Genomic DNA, 17,085 nt, shown 5'->3' with positions numbered 1-17,085 from the left:
GTTAATCATTGTGTCTGAGAGATGCAAAGCAAAGCCAGAAGGCTGACTGTTGCCTGTGATTTATACTGTTCAACTGCACTGTGGCATTAAATAATTATTTATTAATTATTAATTAATAATTATTAAATTTGTAATTTTCACTGTAAGTGAAAAGAAAAACTGCAATTCCATGGACCATAGGCATGGGACATAAAGCCACATTCAGTCAGCAAGAAAAAGAATTTGTTTATGTCATCATTAACAGTGAAACACTGTTCGTAGAGATGGAAAGTATTAACCATTTCACTAATAAAATTGTAATAAAAACACTTACATGAGCCACAAAGGCCTTTGACACCCTGCTATTATTAATTACAAGTTTTGGTACTTTCCAGACCAGACAGAAAAGCTACACTGAGGACCAAAAAAAAGATCAGGAAAAAATCCAGAAGAGCCAAATACTACTTAGAAGAGAAGGAAAAAAAAAAAAAAAAAAAAAAAAGACCACATTACTAAAGGCTTGCCTTCAACCTGGTCTTCCTAATTTAATGCAAAATGAATCAACAGACTGAGAACTTTGCACAACTTTCTGCAATACAAGAAGCCCTGGTAAAGGCGACAGGCTGCACAGCTGCCATTGTGCACCTATGACCCATGATAAATTTTCTGGAGTTTACACCCTTCCACACCAAGTTCTTTTATAACTGTTGAGCTCTTCACTCACTTATGGTGACAGCTGAGGAATTTGTCTCCTGAGATATGGAAAAGAGAGAATATTTACCAAGGTTTTTTATTAAAACAATAAGACATCTGAATAATAAACATGATATTTAAGACCAAGGTCATTAAACTCAGCTATAACCTCTGACTATAACCTCAACTAAATCACAAAGAGTATTGGTCAAATGATAACTGTTGAAAAGGAGGAAGAGGTGACAGTGGCTGAAAAAGATCCTGGATATTTAAAGATAGCATCCTTTTTAAATAAATAAAGTAAAAATTTTAATAAGTATTAAATTAAAGTATTAAATACTTTAATAAGTAAAGTATAGTGTATGAAAGAAACAGTGGGTATTTTAATGAGAGAATTATTAACCTACTTAATAGTTTTATTTTAGGAAATGCTGAATGTCTCCGGATTAGCTAAAGAAACTAATGATTACATATTTTCCCCAGTGTAAAGTACTACAAAATGGTTGCTCTGAGCAGCAAATATATTTGCACATTCATGAAATACCAAGTATTGCCTTGCTCTATTTTTTTATTAGAATAATCAATAAATTCGATGAAACTTTTCAGAGAGAATTTGTAAAAAATTTAAGTTACTATACTTACTGTTTGAAGGACAGAAAACTCAGAAAAGGAGAACAGCAGCAATTATTCCGATAGAGTTTTGTAAAATATTACAAAAGCACAATTTAAAATCCTATTAATTTAATGTTCAGTTAGATTTCTTTTTTTTTTTTAAATCCAGGAATACATTGACCAGAAAACAGAGCTGCTAAATTATATTAAAGTAATATATGATAATAAAGCTAAAGTAAATTTCAAACATAAAGGATTCCCTCTTTCTAAGAACAAAGAAACATATTATATAGCAAATTAGGGAAGACATGGTGTTAGAACTATGCCAAATTACTGCTGAAAAAAGTTAAAAATAAGTCATATCTTCCCCCACAAAAAATTTCTAAGGGAAGTAGGAAGACTGTAACCAGCAATATTTGTGTGAAAAATATTTCCCCCCCTTTTCTCCATAACTCCAGAATTACTCCCCTCATAACCTGAGGTTAAGAGAACCTGGAAAGGTATCTGATGGACATGATCTGTCTTTTCTTCTTGCCTCTGCCTTTAAAACCAAACATTTATCTCAGAGATTCCATATCTGGGCAAAACTCTGCATAAGTCCTTATAGGAAAACAAGTAAACCATCCACAGTCACTGAAACACACAGATTTTTTTTTTTTCCTTCAAGCTTAAAAGCAATCCATCTTTCACATAGAAGTAATCATCACTCATAAGAGGCCAGACCTTTGCAGAGAACAGAGCAATCAATGGGTTAATGTCACTTTGAAAAAGAAGATTAGGATGGCTGATCTTTATTCTTGGGAACTTCATCAGTCAGTTCCCAAGTTCCTGTTTCAATTTACAAAAAAACATTAAGTTCTTACATGTTTCAATTTGTTGTTTCCATTGAAAAGAAACATAGTCAATTTACCTTCTGTTGAAAATTCTTTTCATTTTCTTTTTGCATCTGGAAAGAAAGGAAACAAAATTGTTCAGAACATAGCATGAAAACAACTGCTTTAGATTTTGTATCTACCCTGTGCCTGACCCACACTCTCTCTTGGAAGCCTAATGCTGTTTCAAACACCCACCAGGTCTGGCATCCTTTATGGAAGAAGATAATTTGAGCTTCAGCTTAATGGTTGCAATCAGCAAAATATAAATCTTTAAGAATTGGGGTTTGGGAAGTTTGTCTACTTTCTACTCAGTAAACCACCTACACTGAAACACCATGTTTCAGGCTTCAGAAAGTCTGTAGTAAGTAATAGTTGGTATTAATTACTTTGTTGTATTCAGTCATATTTAAACTTATGTCTTTTCTAGATTGCTATTAAAAACTCTCTGTACCTGTAATTATTGTGAAATAGTCTAGGAAAAAAAAAAAAAAAAAAGTAAAAAATTGTTTTCAACACATGTAAATATCTATGTCCTTTTTTATTTCAGGCTTAGAAGAACTGCCCTTCAAACAATAAAGTCAAATTCACAGCTTTCAGTGAAAAAGTAGTTCTGAATAGATTTCCAAAATTTGGCCTCATGCTTGAGGTATAAAACTCTTTTAAAAAAAGTCAACATCATAATTTAGAGTTCTGTCCTTTGTCTAAAAAATGTTGTTTACAATTTTCACTGCATATGCTATGGAAATGAACTGGCAATTCTTTGTTTACCCTAAACTCTTACACTCTTTTAGACTCAAAAATATCACCAGCAAATAAAACAGTCAATATCAAAACTTCTAATTTACTGTGTTGAAATTATTCCTAAGGTAAAAAATTAGAAAAAAAATTGCTCACCTCAATAATGCTTTATAGCCATTTCTATAGTGATGTGATTAAAAAGATATACTTTTATTGACAAAGGTGCACTTTCAGCTAAGAAAAAATTAATATAGATGGATCTTTCTACAGTTAGGAGATTAGAAAAGAGGGAACACTGTTAGAACAAACATGTTTATTACACAGTTGTACCTTCTTCCTCCAAAAGAAAACGAAATCTTCCACACATATAAACTTCAACTGCCTTTTCTTGTACACAAACAATCTGCAACACTGACTAATTCAATCGAGAAATGGTTATTTTGGGGTGCTTGGTAAAAGTCGATCATAATTTCATGGTGTAACATGAGATTCTGAAGGGTACAAAGTCTTTGCAACTGAAAAGGAAGAAAAAGAAACTGGGTGGTGAGCGTGAGGATGGACAAATATAAGAATCACAGAATATTCTGGGTTGGAAGGGTCCCACAAGGATCATCAAGTCCACTTCTTAAGTGAGTGGCCCATACAGAGGTCAGACCCACAACCTTGGCATGGTTAGCACTATTTTAAGAACAAAGCAATGCTTGAATAGGGCCTTCTACTACAGCTGCATTCTTCCATCTGTGATAAAAATATGTAAAAGGAGGGCATTGCTAACAGAAAACAATACTTAGGGGTTAGACAATCTATTATGTGTCCCATTTAAGTAAAAACCATTATACAGCATGATTGCACAGAAAAGTGCTGAGCTTGTACTCTGTGAAATATGAGTGAGTAATCCAGTCAAAAGAGAAGCAAAATCTTTTCTAAAGGGAAATTTAATACCTTCCCCTTGTCATCAAATTCATCAAATGCTCTTTTGTCCAGACAAAAAAAAGGAATGCTCATTGCATGGTAGTTTTTTTTGTTTGTGGTGGTTTTTTTGGTTTTTTTTTTTTTTTTGGTCAGCTGCTAGACTTATCATCATTTTTATCCTAAGTGATTAAATCTGTGTTTACTGCAATGCTGGGCTCATTTTGTGTCTGTCAGTTCAGAGGGATGCTTCAGACATGTACTACAGCAGCAACTCTGAACGTTCATGTCATGATCTGTGATGCATGATGACCATGATTTTAAGCTTGTTTTGATACTTTTGTACTCAGCTGAGATGTTCTGCCATAAGTACAAAGCCTGAAATTGGAGGAGGAGGATATGAAGTGTTTGTATCACTTCAGTTATCTGACAAAAACTCCCATGTGTGTTTTGTAAAGGGAAATCTCTCTCCCAAAGAGAAACATTGCAAGGGAGATCCTTCTAATGAGAAGTCTCTTAACATGTTTGTGATTTTTTTTCCTGTAGTTACTCATTACAGTCATATCAATTAGGTAAAAAAAAAAAATTCAGGTTCTTTCACCAAAGGAAAACAAAGCATCCAGTCTAAGGCAAAAAGCATGTGTCTTAAAAACATGTCTGATGATTTTCTAGGAGATTAATTATTTGGTATTGAAAGACAGCGAACAGTGGATCATTTTAGTCCAAGTGGACTGATATGAACAGGGTGGGTAGACAATATAAAAATTTTTCTGGCCTGCCATCCTCACAGACTTGAATCAGCAGGAAAAAACTACACAAATGGCAGTCTGTTGCTAGAGACACCCAGAGCACATTCTCCAGGTAACAGCATCAATCAAGGTGTGGAAGGGCAGGGTTGTTACATTTTGGGACCTTGACTGAAGGAAGGGTTTGACAGGAACCCCAGGAAGTTCAGTGAAGTAAGGCAATGGGAAGTTCTGTGTCTGTAATGGAATAACACTGTGGCACCATGTAGGCTGAGTGTCAGCTGGATAGAAGGAAACTTGGTAGAGATCAAACAAGAACATACCCAAGAAGAAATGCAGAACTCTCATGGACTAGGCAGCCATCAAAACCATCACACATTTTATTGACTAACACTCCACATAAATAACTTTCAGTTTGTTAGGAAACAAAATGTAAATTTGTTGTTGAGAAGTAGAAAAATGCATGGGCTTATTGGGATAGCACCAGGACTGCCATTACTGGTTAGAGGAAGCCAGCTCCACAAAAATAAACATTTATGGATATCTACAGAGGGATATGCAAAGCAATTATGAGCAAAACATAAGAAGCTAAAAAAGATAAAATGAGAGATTAAAAAAAATCAAGATCTTAAAATATTTATGGTAATTGTCACCAGTTACCCCGGGGAAACAATTTTATTAATTAAAAATTAATAAAATTTTATTCAAAATTTTATCCTTAATTTTATTCATAAAACCCTTCATACTTTTATTCATAGATTCACTTGCTTCTAATTATTCTAAAAAGCAATATGTAATTAGTTGTAAGGATAAAGTATGTTTTCTTGGTTTTCCTATGTGATAGAAGAAATATAGAGGGTGAAAATTGACAATAAAATTATTACCTCTACTCAGACACGTTCATAACATAAGCCAATCAAACAGCACTTTAGGAGCATCTTTTAGGCTACATAGATTTATGGTAACATTCTAGATAGGTCCAGTTGTCACAAGAGGTGTTGTTTTAAAGCAGAATGTTTCCACCTTTTGTCCAGCATCTCAGTTCAATTACTTCCTTCCTGCAATGAGAAATATCTTCCTTACTCTGCATTATTGTGGTTTTAATTTCAGCGTAACGTTCTCCATTCACCATTCTCTCCAAGTCTTCTGGCTGAAGAACTTTGAGCTTAACATGTCACTGCTACTATTCTCCCAAACAAAAGCTGGGCTATTGTAATATTCACACTTGTCACCTGACATCTTCTCTTCCAGCCACGATGTTTGGCTGTCATCCAAGATTAGAAGAATCTTGAACTTGGAAACGTTTTTTTTTTTTCAATAAAGTCCAATGAAATGAGCAGGTCAGGGGCGGCATAATGTCCAGAAAACATCTTTCAAGGAAATACTCTTCAGCTACACATAGAACTTGGATATTTTCCTACCTTTTAAAATATGGCTTAGTGGTAGGATTTTTTTGGTTTTGTGGCTTTTTTTGAGGGCAGTGTTGTTTTTTGTCAGGGGAGAGTTGCAGTTATTGTTTTGTTGGTTATCATTGTTTGGTCTGGGGGTGTTTTGGGGATCTTTTTGAGAAGGAACACTGACAGCACTATTTCTCCTTGTCAAAAAGTGCAAGATGCAACTCAACATGCAACATGAAGATATGAACTAAAATAAGCCCAGAAAAGACTGGGCTCAGGAAAATTCAGACTTCTAAATAATTCCCTGCTGAGGGAATCTACCAAGAAAAATATTTTGGGCAGTGAGTAAACACTTCCAGTCCCCATTCCCTTAATATTTTTATCAAGTTAAATATTAAAAAAGAATTTCTGGAAGTAGAAATTAATAAAAGTGGTTGATTTTGAAAATTAACATCCATTTTTTGTCTGGTGTCCTCAAAAGAATTTATGTTTATAACCTTGTTATGAAATATTAGACATAAGCTGAGCAATAAATGAATAAAATAAAATAAACTGGTTTTTTTTTTTCGTTTTTTTTTCCTTAGAAAAACTTAACCAGAGTTATTTTTAGGGCTACTAAAATGCCAACTCTCACTTGGAAAGAAAGCATCATTAATGAGAAAGGTGGTAGTGAAACATTAGGAAGAGTTTTCCGTGCTTTCTTCCTCAGTTTATATCTCTTCAAACCTTACTATACTGAAACTTTAACTGGATTAATATTGCATAAAAAAAAGAAAATTGCAGTAATCAATTTAAACAATCCCTTCACCCTTAGTCTTGACTGTCTGCTTGGTTTAATTACAGAGTCATGACATTTTACCCTGATTTTTTAAGGGGCCATTTGTCCATTATTCCCTAAAAGGAACAAGTGCTTCCCGGAGTGATGACACTAATTAAACTGAAACTGAGATGAGAAAAATCACTGAGACCTCATTTTCCTTAAAGCCCAAATATATCAGCTCTCATACGCCAGGTTTCTCAATATCCAGAGCAAAGATCTGTAACCTTGATCTCCCTCATTGGCACTGAAATGGCTGATAGCTACTTTTTAATGCAAATTCATTTTCTTACAAACCCAATTTAAGTGTCATTCCATTTTCTTATCTGTGGCCTTATGCTTAAAAAGTAATTACTCTGGTAGCATTTTTAATTAAAATGATGTTATCTGTGGTCCTAGATGCATTAAAAACTCCATTGATCTCAGATATCAAATGAAATTTCCACAGATGAGTCATGTCATGCACTTTGTGGTTTTAGGAGCTGCACTGTCACTGGTGGTAAGTATGAAACACAGTTGGAATAGGCACCCACCAAATTCTCTCAGGTCTAAGTGCCAGACACAGAAAAATGTTTGCTTCTTGGTTTTTGTTTTTTTTTTTTTTTTTGTGGGATTTTTGGTTTTGTTTGGATTTTTTTTAGTGTGTTTTTTTTTTGTTATGATTTTGTTTTGGTTTGGTTTTGGGTTTGGGTTTTCTTTTTGGTGGGGTTTTTTGTTTGGGTTTTTTTTTTGTTTACTTTTTGGTTGGTTGGTCAGTTTTTGGTTTTGGGTTTTTGGTTTTGTTTTTTTGGTTGTTGGGGTTTGTTTTTTTGATAACAAATAACATATGTATTACTCTTAACAAGATCAATACACACAATTCCTGAGGTTAGACTCTTCCTGGGGCTATAAATTCCAAACTTCTTGTCTGCTCTATGCCCCTGCAGGCCACGTGGTCCAGTATAGAAAGCCTCTGATAACAAGTCCAGATTCTAGGGCAATCTAAATCTTTACATTGCTCAATTAACTTTTAATGAGCATTCCAGCTCGAGTTCATTAAGTCTGTCCCTTAATTACATCAAATTTTAAACTGTTTGTTTCATGGTTAATAATTAATCAATTAGTTATTTGCAAACAGCAAAAAGAGAATTTCTACTGTAAGGTACTGATCACCATTACTCTTTTAGCCAAACTATGTCTATTAAAATTAACATTTATGCATTTCATGTTAGCTTGACATCCTTAATTCCTTATTTTTAATTTTATTTATATCCTGGATATTTTTATATACAAGAGATCAATACATAATATTCCATTTTTCAAGAAATGGATGTATAATTAGGATCAGGGACAGATAGTATCATTTTGCAACTGGTAAAGCAAAGAGATGCATCCACACAGTGCATTCAGTGTCACAAGAATTAGAAAATAGTATCATAGCATCAATTTACGGATTTTTTTCCTAAAAACAAACAAACAAAAAATTATTACACGCTGATTGCATGTGTTGATGATTTAAAGCAGTTTGCAGCTCAACAAACTATCAAGCATCATCAAAATATTTAAAATATTTCCTATGACTAGGAGGAAATAAAAGGAAAGTCAATGTAATTTCATTAATTTAAGCATTAATGATGGAATCTATGATCTAAAACCTGACCTAGATGTAGACCTCACGTTCTGTTTTTTTATCTGTATTGAAGAATTTTCATTAATAATAAATAATAATACAATAATGACAATAATAATAATAATGTTGCTTATTGCTGTTGTTTTGAGTTATGCCTTAGCTATCAAACACGTACTGAAGTTAAAATTGATGCTTACTTCACTTAGACCAGCTGCCAGCACATATCAGACACACAGATGTGTTCTGATCTTCCTCTTCTCACACATTTGTTTTTCTTTATTACTAATAAAGCGTGTGCTATCAAATTTTATGTTTAATGACATTTAAGCCAAATAATCTTTGGCAATATCTTAATTAGAATCTCCAGTGAATAAAGCAGATTAATTTTAGGTCTAGGAGAGTAGATTGCAGCAGTCTGTTCTGACTATATGACTTTCTATCCTCCAAGGGATCCACGACAACATCCTCACAGCAGAAATTTACACCCAAAATTCTCATTCCAAGACCGTTTTGGACTTTTCTGTTTTGTCACGCTTTCAGTTTATTTTCCCCATCTGAGAATTAGTTCCTAATTAATGTGTGACCAGTGATTCTGTGCATAAATGTCATACATGGTTTGTGTGGAGCCACAGCACAGCAACCCTGAGTGGAGAGCAAAAGCAAAGCAAAACAATTAAACAATCTGATGGAATGGCATTTGTGAGCACAGGCTGAAGGTGGGGCTGCTTGGTTGGCTGGTTTTGGTTTGATTTCTTTTTCTTTACTTGTGGCTACATGCAAAACTTGTACAATGTTGCATAAAGTCAAAGAGAAAATTTACTGTAATATTTATGGTAATGTTTAAAGCAGCAAAATGTCTTCAAAAAAATCTCTTAACTCTTCAAGGAAGACCACCTTCCAGATTTTTTCCATCTTTTTACAATGTTTAAGGTACATTAATTCCATTTCCAAATTCCAATAGCTGCATTTAAAAATTATCTTTATTAAAAATATCTTCAATTACATAGATTTCTATATTTAGCCAGTTGCTTCACTCAGCTGCATTTATTTAATTTGGATTAATGTTAGATGTGGCATTGGAATTCTATATCTTAATACAGCATCTCATAAGTGAAATTCTTGAGACACACCAAGACAAAAAAAGCTGTCTCAGAGTGAACATTTTTATAAAAATAGCACAGGTATGTAAAAAGACAAGATTCTCCACAAAGAACTTTTAAGCTAACAGTAAAAAGAGGCTTTCAGCACCATTAAGAAGTAGCAAGTAGCTAATTGCAATAATATGTATATGTTAGGATAAGAATAGCTTTTCTACATTATTTTGATTTTAAGTCCCATTTGGAAAAAAAAAATGAAAGGCAAACTTGAACAATTAATGATTCCTGATTGATTAAAAATAATACACATAATCTGGCATATGTTCTGTCTCATAAAAGAGGTGACATTTTTTTCTTGAGATAAAATAAAATGCCATGCTATGGTCTGTGCAGTATAAGCATTGTTTTTCCTGCTTATAATTTAAGAAAGATCTTACATAAAGCTGTGTGAAGGACAAGCTGCCACTGTTCACTAATTCAATACATTTAATGTTTCTTTGTTAGAGGTAAGCACTTGCTTTGCTAAGTTTTAGAGCATAACTTTAATATGTTGGGAGAAGAGGGAACAACAAAACCAGAATTGCCATTTAGTAGAGGTTATATTCTCCTTAAAATATCCCTGGAAGATTTTTTATTTCCTATTCTTCAGTGAGCAGCTTCAAAGAAGTAAAAGTGATTAATACAGCTCTCATCAACTATACAGTTTTAAAGTAGCTGCAGACAATGAAAATAATATCAAAAAGAAAGCAGCCACATCTGAAATGGGAGCATGGATGCTACTATTGAACTGTTAATTTAGGTTTTACTTAGGCTGTAACTCTTTCTGGTTCCTAAAGTTGAAATGGCCATGAGAATTCATATATCTGTTTAAATAAATTTTAATAAATCTTATCAAAATAAGATGTGCTTTAAAAACAAAGACAGATGTTGCACTTTTTTTTTTTTTTTTTTTTTTTTTTTTTTTTTTTTTTTTTTTTGTTCCATCTGCTTCACAGGGGTCTGGATTAGAACTGTATCTGCATAATAGAGTTTTGAGGTACCAAAGTTGTTTTAATCCCACACTGGAATACAAAAACTTTCTTTTTGCCATAGCTACATGAGACTAGAATACTGCCAAAACTGGCTTAAAACCTTTCTTCCTCCATCTTTTTTTTCCAGGATTAAGAAAGATCTGAAAGCTAAGAAATCCCTGAGAAGCAGTTGCTTTGAAAGTCTTCTGGCCACTGACTGTCCTGATTTATCTTCTAGTGTCTGGTTCCACAGTCTGCTTGGAAAGCTGGGAGGCACCCGGTGAATACTTCAGTTATGTGAATAACTACTACTAGAGCTGTAGAATTGTACATGGTGCTATGCCTCAAGTTGTGATGGTGCAGGTAGGAAGAACATACCAGAAAGAACAACATTCACTTTCAGAACTTTCAAAGTTGTAATCCCACACATTTTCATATACACTGCAAGAAAAGCTTGTGTGTGCCATTAAAAGGAGTGTGAACACAAGAGGAATGATTGTGATCTCAGCTTCTTTGTTTCAAGATAGACAGGGAATTAACCAAACCAGGGTGCTTGGCTCGAGCAGAAAAAACCTGAGCTACATGGCAGGGTAGAAATTTGCACTCCATTTGCTTTTGAGAAAGTGAGAGGTGGGACATTCCACCTGGAAAGTAAAATAAGTATAATGTCCCTTTTCTCTCCCAGATGAAAAGATGTAGACAGGACTATTCAATCGTCCCAAGGACAGAGTAGTGAGGAGTGAAACAGATTTCCCTTTAAAATTAAAGAATCATCGAATAGTTTGGGTTGTAAAAGACCTTTAAGATCATTGAGTCTAACTGTTAACCCAGCATTGCCAAGTCCACCCTTAAACATCCCTCAGTGCCACATCTACATGCCTTTGAAATATCTCCAGGAACATTGACTTAATCATTTTAACATTTTAGTGATCATTTACCTCAGAGAGGATTTTATTCACTCTTTAGTGTACCAAATATGTTCCAAAATATACTTCTGATTTCTTGTGGTTTTTCACATTTGAATTTCAAATGAAATGAATGCAATTAGAACGATTTTACCTGAATTCACTGAGATCACTTAAATTTTTTATTGCTGTTGCACTTTTCAGCAGGTTACTATCTGATTTTCATGACATTCTTTCTCTTCAAAATCATTAGATAACTGAACTTGCTGTTCTAAAAAAATAGAGGAGAATTATAACCATATATTTTCAATAGCAATCCGGGGATTTGAAGAACTGCAACTGGGTTTTTTTGGAGGTTTTTTGGTTTTTTTTAGGGGGGCTTTTGTGGGGTTTTTGTAGGTTTTTTTGTGGGTTTTTTGTGTTATTTTTTGTTTGTTTGTTTGTTTTGTTTGGTTTTGGTTTTGGTTTTTTTTTGGGTTTGGTTTGGTTTGGTTTGGGGGGGTGGGGTCTTTTTGTTTGGTTTGGGGTTTTTTTGAATCATCCTTTCTTTCTTAAATGTTTTGAGAATACATATGAAAAGTGACATATTAGTAACATATGGAAAAGCTCAAACTCCATCTTCACTACAGAGAACAGCACACGAAGTGCAAGCAGCATAGTTTTTCTTATTCTCCTCACCTCTCAGCTCCAGCCTTTATCCATTGCAACAGCCATGACCATCAGCCATCCCAGTTTATGACAGCCAAGTAACAGCTTTTAGACTTCAGAGAAGACAGACAGCCAAATTGAAGTCTCTAATGGAGGTTAACCAGGGCTGACAGGGTTATAAGGGTTTTATTAGAACTCAAAATTTCTTGTTTGGATAAAAAAGACCATGCAGTGAAGACTGCTGTCCTGCCAATTGTTTGACAGAGGACTAGTATTTAGGTTGCCTCTACAGGGAAATAAATACATGTAAGAATTTCCTGAGTCTGCTATTATAAAAGATACACAGGAATTGGGCTTGGATGGCAACAGGTATCTTGGAGCTCTCCACTCAAGTCTCACTTTGCCAGGAAAAATTCATGCCATTTATATTTTCTGTTCCACTCTATTCCAAGGTCTGTGCATTTACATTTCTAATACTTAAAGTACTGCTTGACAGCACAATAGATACTGTTGTTAAATTACCAGATAGGATTTTTTTCCACATTATGACTGTATTGTGAAGTTGTTCAATACTTGCCTATATGTAAAATAATCACATTGTACATTAACTTAATGGATCATATTTACCTCCTGTTCATACCTCTTGGGCAGAATGATAACAAGCACTTAAAATTGCTATTCATACACAGAGAATCTGATTTTTCCTTATCTATAAGACAGTGGAGATTAATAGAAAACACCAAATGAATAAGCCATTTAAAATAATATTTTTTCCTGTGCTTTCTGAATATTTTTAATATAAGACAGCTAGTGAGAGATGCCTTGTTAATTTTATCTTCTATCTTATTCATTGGAAGGATGTACTCTACCATGACTTGGCATTATTGGCAATCAGGAATATGACTGGTATTTTTTTAAATCAACTTTATTCTTAAAAGAGAACCCAAATATGTATTTAATTATACATCTAAAATAATTTTGACTTCTCAGTATTTACTATATTTAAAACTTACAATGTACACTGGGAGCCCAGACACCCCGTGTGCTGGGCTGCACCCAGAGCCCCGTGGGCAGCAGGGCAGGGAGGCGATTCTGCCCCTCTGCCCCCTCTGCTGAGACCCCACCTGCAGGGCTGCACCCAGCTCCGGGCTCCCAGCACAGCAAGGACAGGGACCTGCTGGAGCCAGGCCACAGCAGGCACCAAGGGGATCAGAGGGATGGAGCAGCTCTGCTCTGAGGAAAGGCTGAGAGAACTGGGATGGTTCAGCCTGGAACAGAGAAGGCTCTGGGGTGACCAAATTGTGACCTTACAGTGCCTGAAGGGAGCCCACAGGAAAGATGGAGAGAGACTATTTACAAGGGTCTGGGGTGATAATGATTTCTGGGACATTCCCGGACAAGGGGGAGTGGCTTCAAACTGAGACTTTAGGTCAGATATTAGGAAGAATTTCTTTGCTGTGTGACTGGTGAGGCACTGGTACTTGTTTCTGAGAGAGGCTGTGCATGTTCCATCCCTCGAACTGCTCAAGGACAGGTTGGATGGAGCTGTGAGCAACTAGTCTGGTGGAAAGTGTCTCTGCCTGTGGCAGGAGGATTGCAATAAGATCTTAAAGATCCCTTCTTTAAGGAACCTTTAAGGTCCCTTCCAACTCAAGCCATTCTATGATTCTATAAAATAAAGAGATATCATCAAGTAAGATTCAGAAATATTCCTCCATTTAAACTTCCATCCAACTGTACTTTTAATAATGAAGGATCTATTGTGTAATAGATCTCTGAATAAAACCATAAGAGAAGTTAACCTCCTGCTATGGGAAAAAGGATTGGAGTTCTGGAAAAGTCACACATAATCATGATTTCATCTCATTAAAATACCTCACCTCTATTTATTGATGATTGGAGCCTTTCTTGCCTTATCAATGAAAGAGAAATAATGTGTCCATTGTACATGCACTACAATAATAATAATAATTTTTTAAAAAATTACAGTTTCCCTTGCTTATTAAGTGTGGAAAATTAGTAACACTATAGAATATAGCAAAGATATAAACATTTGACTATTCCCTTTTAAAAATGGCATGATATCTGATTTTAAGTTATTTATTTTTGGACAAAGAATATTGGGTTTTGTACTTAAAACCCTTACAGCGGCCTTGAATAGTTATGCAGTTCATTTACAATCCATATATTTACTTCTCTGATCTCTGAATTTTAGTCTTAGAATGCTTTCTCTCTGCTGAATCTAAAATCATCAGGCCAGGCACTGTGGAATTATTATGAGATGTCTTTCCATAAACGAATCTCCTTTTCAAGGACTGCACAAAGGGTGTTATATGTGAAGCTAAAGAATAAATAGCATTTATGAGAACAAGAACTACAGTGCACTATTCCTCTTATGGGTAAGCATAATAAATTTATAATGCAAGGATACAAGAGGTATAGATTAAATTAAATTTAATTCAAATTCATTATCTCCCTAAATGTCTGAAACATCAGGAAAATCTTGATCTTAGATTTATATTACCCAGAGGATGGGATAGCCAAATAATGGAATGGAAGGGAAGTAACTGCACCCTGAGATCCCCATTAAATTTTAGTGTAAAATAATGCAAAACACAATTACCACAAACCCTGAAACTCCAGAACATATACCTTTTCATACTATGGCAGAAGAAAGGAAGAGGATTATGGAAGGTGAGGGAAAAAACACCTCTTTGGATCAATTTTTTTAACATCAAAAACATTTCTCTTACATGAGAAAATAATGGTTGCTGCTGGAAAGAGCAATCCAGATGTGGTCCCACTGCCCTATGCCTATACCCAATCTACTCACGTAGGCAGATATATTCCAGGATTCATGATTTAATTTTTCTTTTCACATTCAATATGCTTGCTACATCTAGATTTAAAGTAAATCATTTAACTGTTTCTAATTTTATCCTAGAAATACATTCCTGCATTTAGAGAAATATATCTTGATAAAATCAGATCATTTTTAAACTGCCAGTGCTTCTGTTTCTTTAATAGCTAAATGCCATATGGAGTAGTTAAATGCTGAACTTTACAGTATAACTAATATTTTTAGATTTATTAAAAGGTTCTATCTTACAAACCTGCCAAGCTTGCAAATTCCATTCTCATATCTACAGTGTAAATCAATATAACTGTAACTATTTTCAATCATACATTATTCTAACATAATTATTTCATTCTGAAATTTGGGAGCACTTAGTATTAATGCAACTGATGAAAGTTGGCAGTCTCTCTCTTATGGTGAAAATACAATTTAAGAACAAAGTATTGATTCATTTAAGCCTAGATGGTGAAAAATAATGTCTGTCTATAATCTTAGCCTTTCTTTCGTCTCACATTGTTAGCGCTGCAAGCTGGAACTGTTGTAGCTTTGTTTTGCTCACAATGGTTTAAATAAAAAGGCTTGGATGTGGAACTCAAGGACATCTAGCTCTCCAAATTTCCACATTATTCTAGAATTTCTAGCTCTTGCTGTTTCAGAATGTCTAGCTCTCACATTATCAGGATTCCAGTTTTATTTTGGGAGCATCTTAAAATCTACTTTTAGCCTACACAGTGGGAATGCAAAAAAAGCCTTCCAACATCAGAATTTCCCTGCTTAAGAAATGGGGTTCCACCATAACTGCTAAAATACTGCAATATTCAAATCCAAGTCTTTTTCAGAGGACAGCCTAGATTTGATAATATTACTATTCTAATACTCCTAATTCATCTCTAATTAAACCAAAATTAACCTAGAGACAAATAAGAGTTTTTCCTAATTCTCACCTAATTGAATTAAGTCATACAAGTTATAAAAAGTTGAGAGAAAGTTCCAGAGAAAACACTCACGATTCCTAATTAACTCAGTCATCAAACTGATGGGCTGATTTTCCAGGAACTATTCTTATTCAGCCATTTTCTGACTATTCTTCAATCATCCTGTCACAGATAATCCATCCTTGAGACTCATAACATTAATTTAGGCACTTCTCATTTTTAGCTTTTTGTCGTGGCCCAACCCCAGCCAACAGCCCAGCCCCACAAATCTCACTCCCCCATCAGTGGGGTTGTTGATAAACGCAGGAGGTCATAAAAGCTAGAAAGCTCATGGATCCAGACAATAACAGCTCAATAGGAAAAGCAAAAGCCATGGGTGCAAGCAAAGAAAAAAAGAATTGATTCACTGCTTTCAACAGGCAGGCAGGTGTTCAGCATCCCCAAGAGAGCACATGGTGTGTAATGGTTATTGGGAAAATATTATTGTATTTATTATTGTATTGTATTATTGGGAAGATAAGCATAATCACTCTGAACAGCCCCCACTTCTCCTTTCTTTGCCCACTTTGCTATACTGAGCATGATGCCATATAGTCTAGAACATCCCTTTGGTAAGTTTGGGTCACCTGTCTGGGCAGTGTCTTCTCTCAACCTCCCAAGCTTCTCTCAACCACCCCAGTCTCCTCACCTGCCTGACAGTATGAAAAGCAGAAAAGGCCTTGGCTCTCTAAGTTCTTCTCAGCAACAACAAAAACACCTCTGCCAACCCTGTGCTTAGCACAAATCCAAAGCACAGCCCCACACCAGCCCCTGGGAAGAAAATTAACTCTACCCCAGCCAAAACCAGCACACCTTGTCAAATGGGTAATGAAGAAATCATAAACTCATATCAGAAAAGAAATTACCTATCACAGGTTACGCACACAGACACACAGGGAGTGGCTGACTGAACATTACCTGCATCAAAAATTCATGGAAAAATAATTGAAATAGAAACAAGTTAACCTTCTTTTGCATAGTATTTATTAGACTATGTATCTTCATATAAAGTCAGATTGCTGGAAGCATTTCAATGCTGAAAGATAAGTCTAGCATTAAGGACCTTCACTGTAACAAAATCTATTGCCAGTCATGGTATTTCAAGTGTAAAAAGTAAAAACTGTATCAACAAAGATACAAGAAGGTCTGGCTGAAGATGTGGCATTTAGGAGCAGCTTTGGCTGCAGTGTTGATGTCTGAATAAGAGTCAGTGAAGCAA

General features: G+C 34.9%; 1 long non-coding RNA gene across 2 annotated transcripts in view; it reads right to left on the bottom strand.

Moving 5' to 3' along the window:
• LOC136373693 (uncharacterized) overlaps positions 1 to 17,085 on the bottom strand; it is a 498,676-nt gene that overhangs the window by 366,021 nt on the left and 115,570 nt on the right. The gene's annotated exons all lie outside the window — the stretch shown is intronic.

Source organism: Sylvia atricapilla, chromosome 2 (assembly GCF_009819655.1).
Source record: "Sylvia atricapilla isolate bSylAtr1 chromosome 2, bSylAtr1.pri, whole genome shotgun sequence".
Lineage (NCBI taxonomy): Eukaryota > Metazoa > Chordata > Aves > Passeriformes > Sylviidae > Sylvia > Sylvia atricapilla.
Note: the sequence above shows the minus strand (reverse complement) of the source record. Positions and strands in the feature narration are given on the sequence as shown.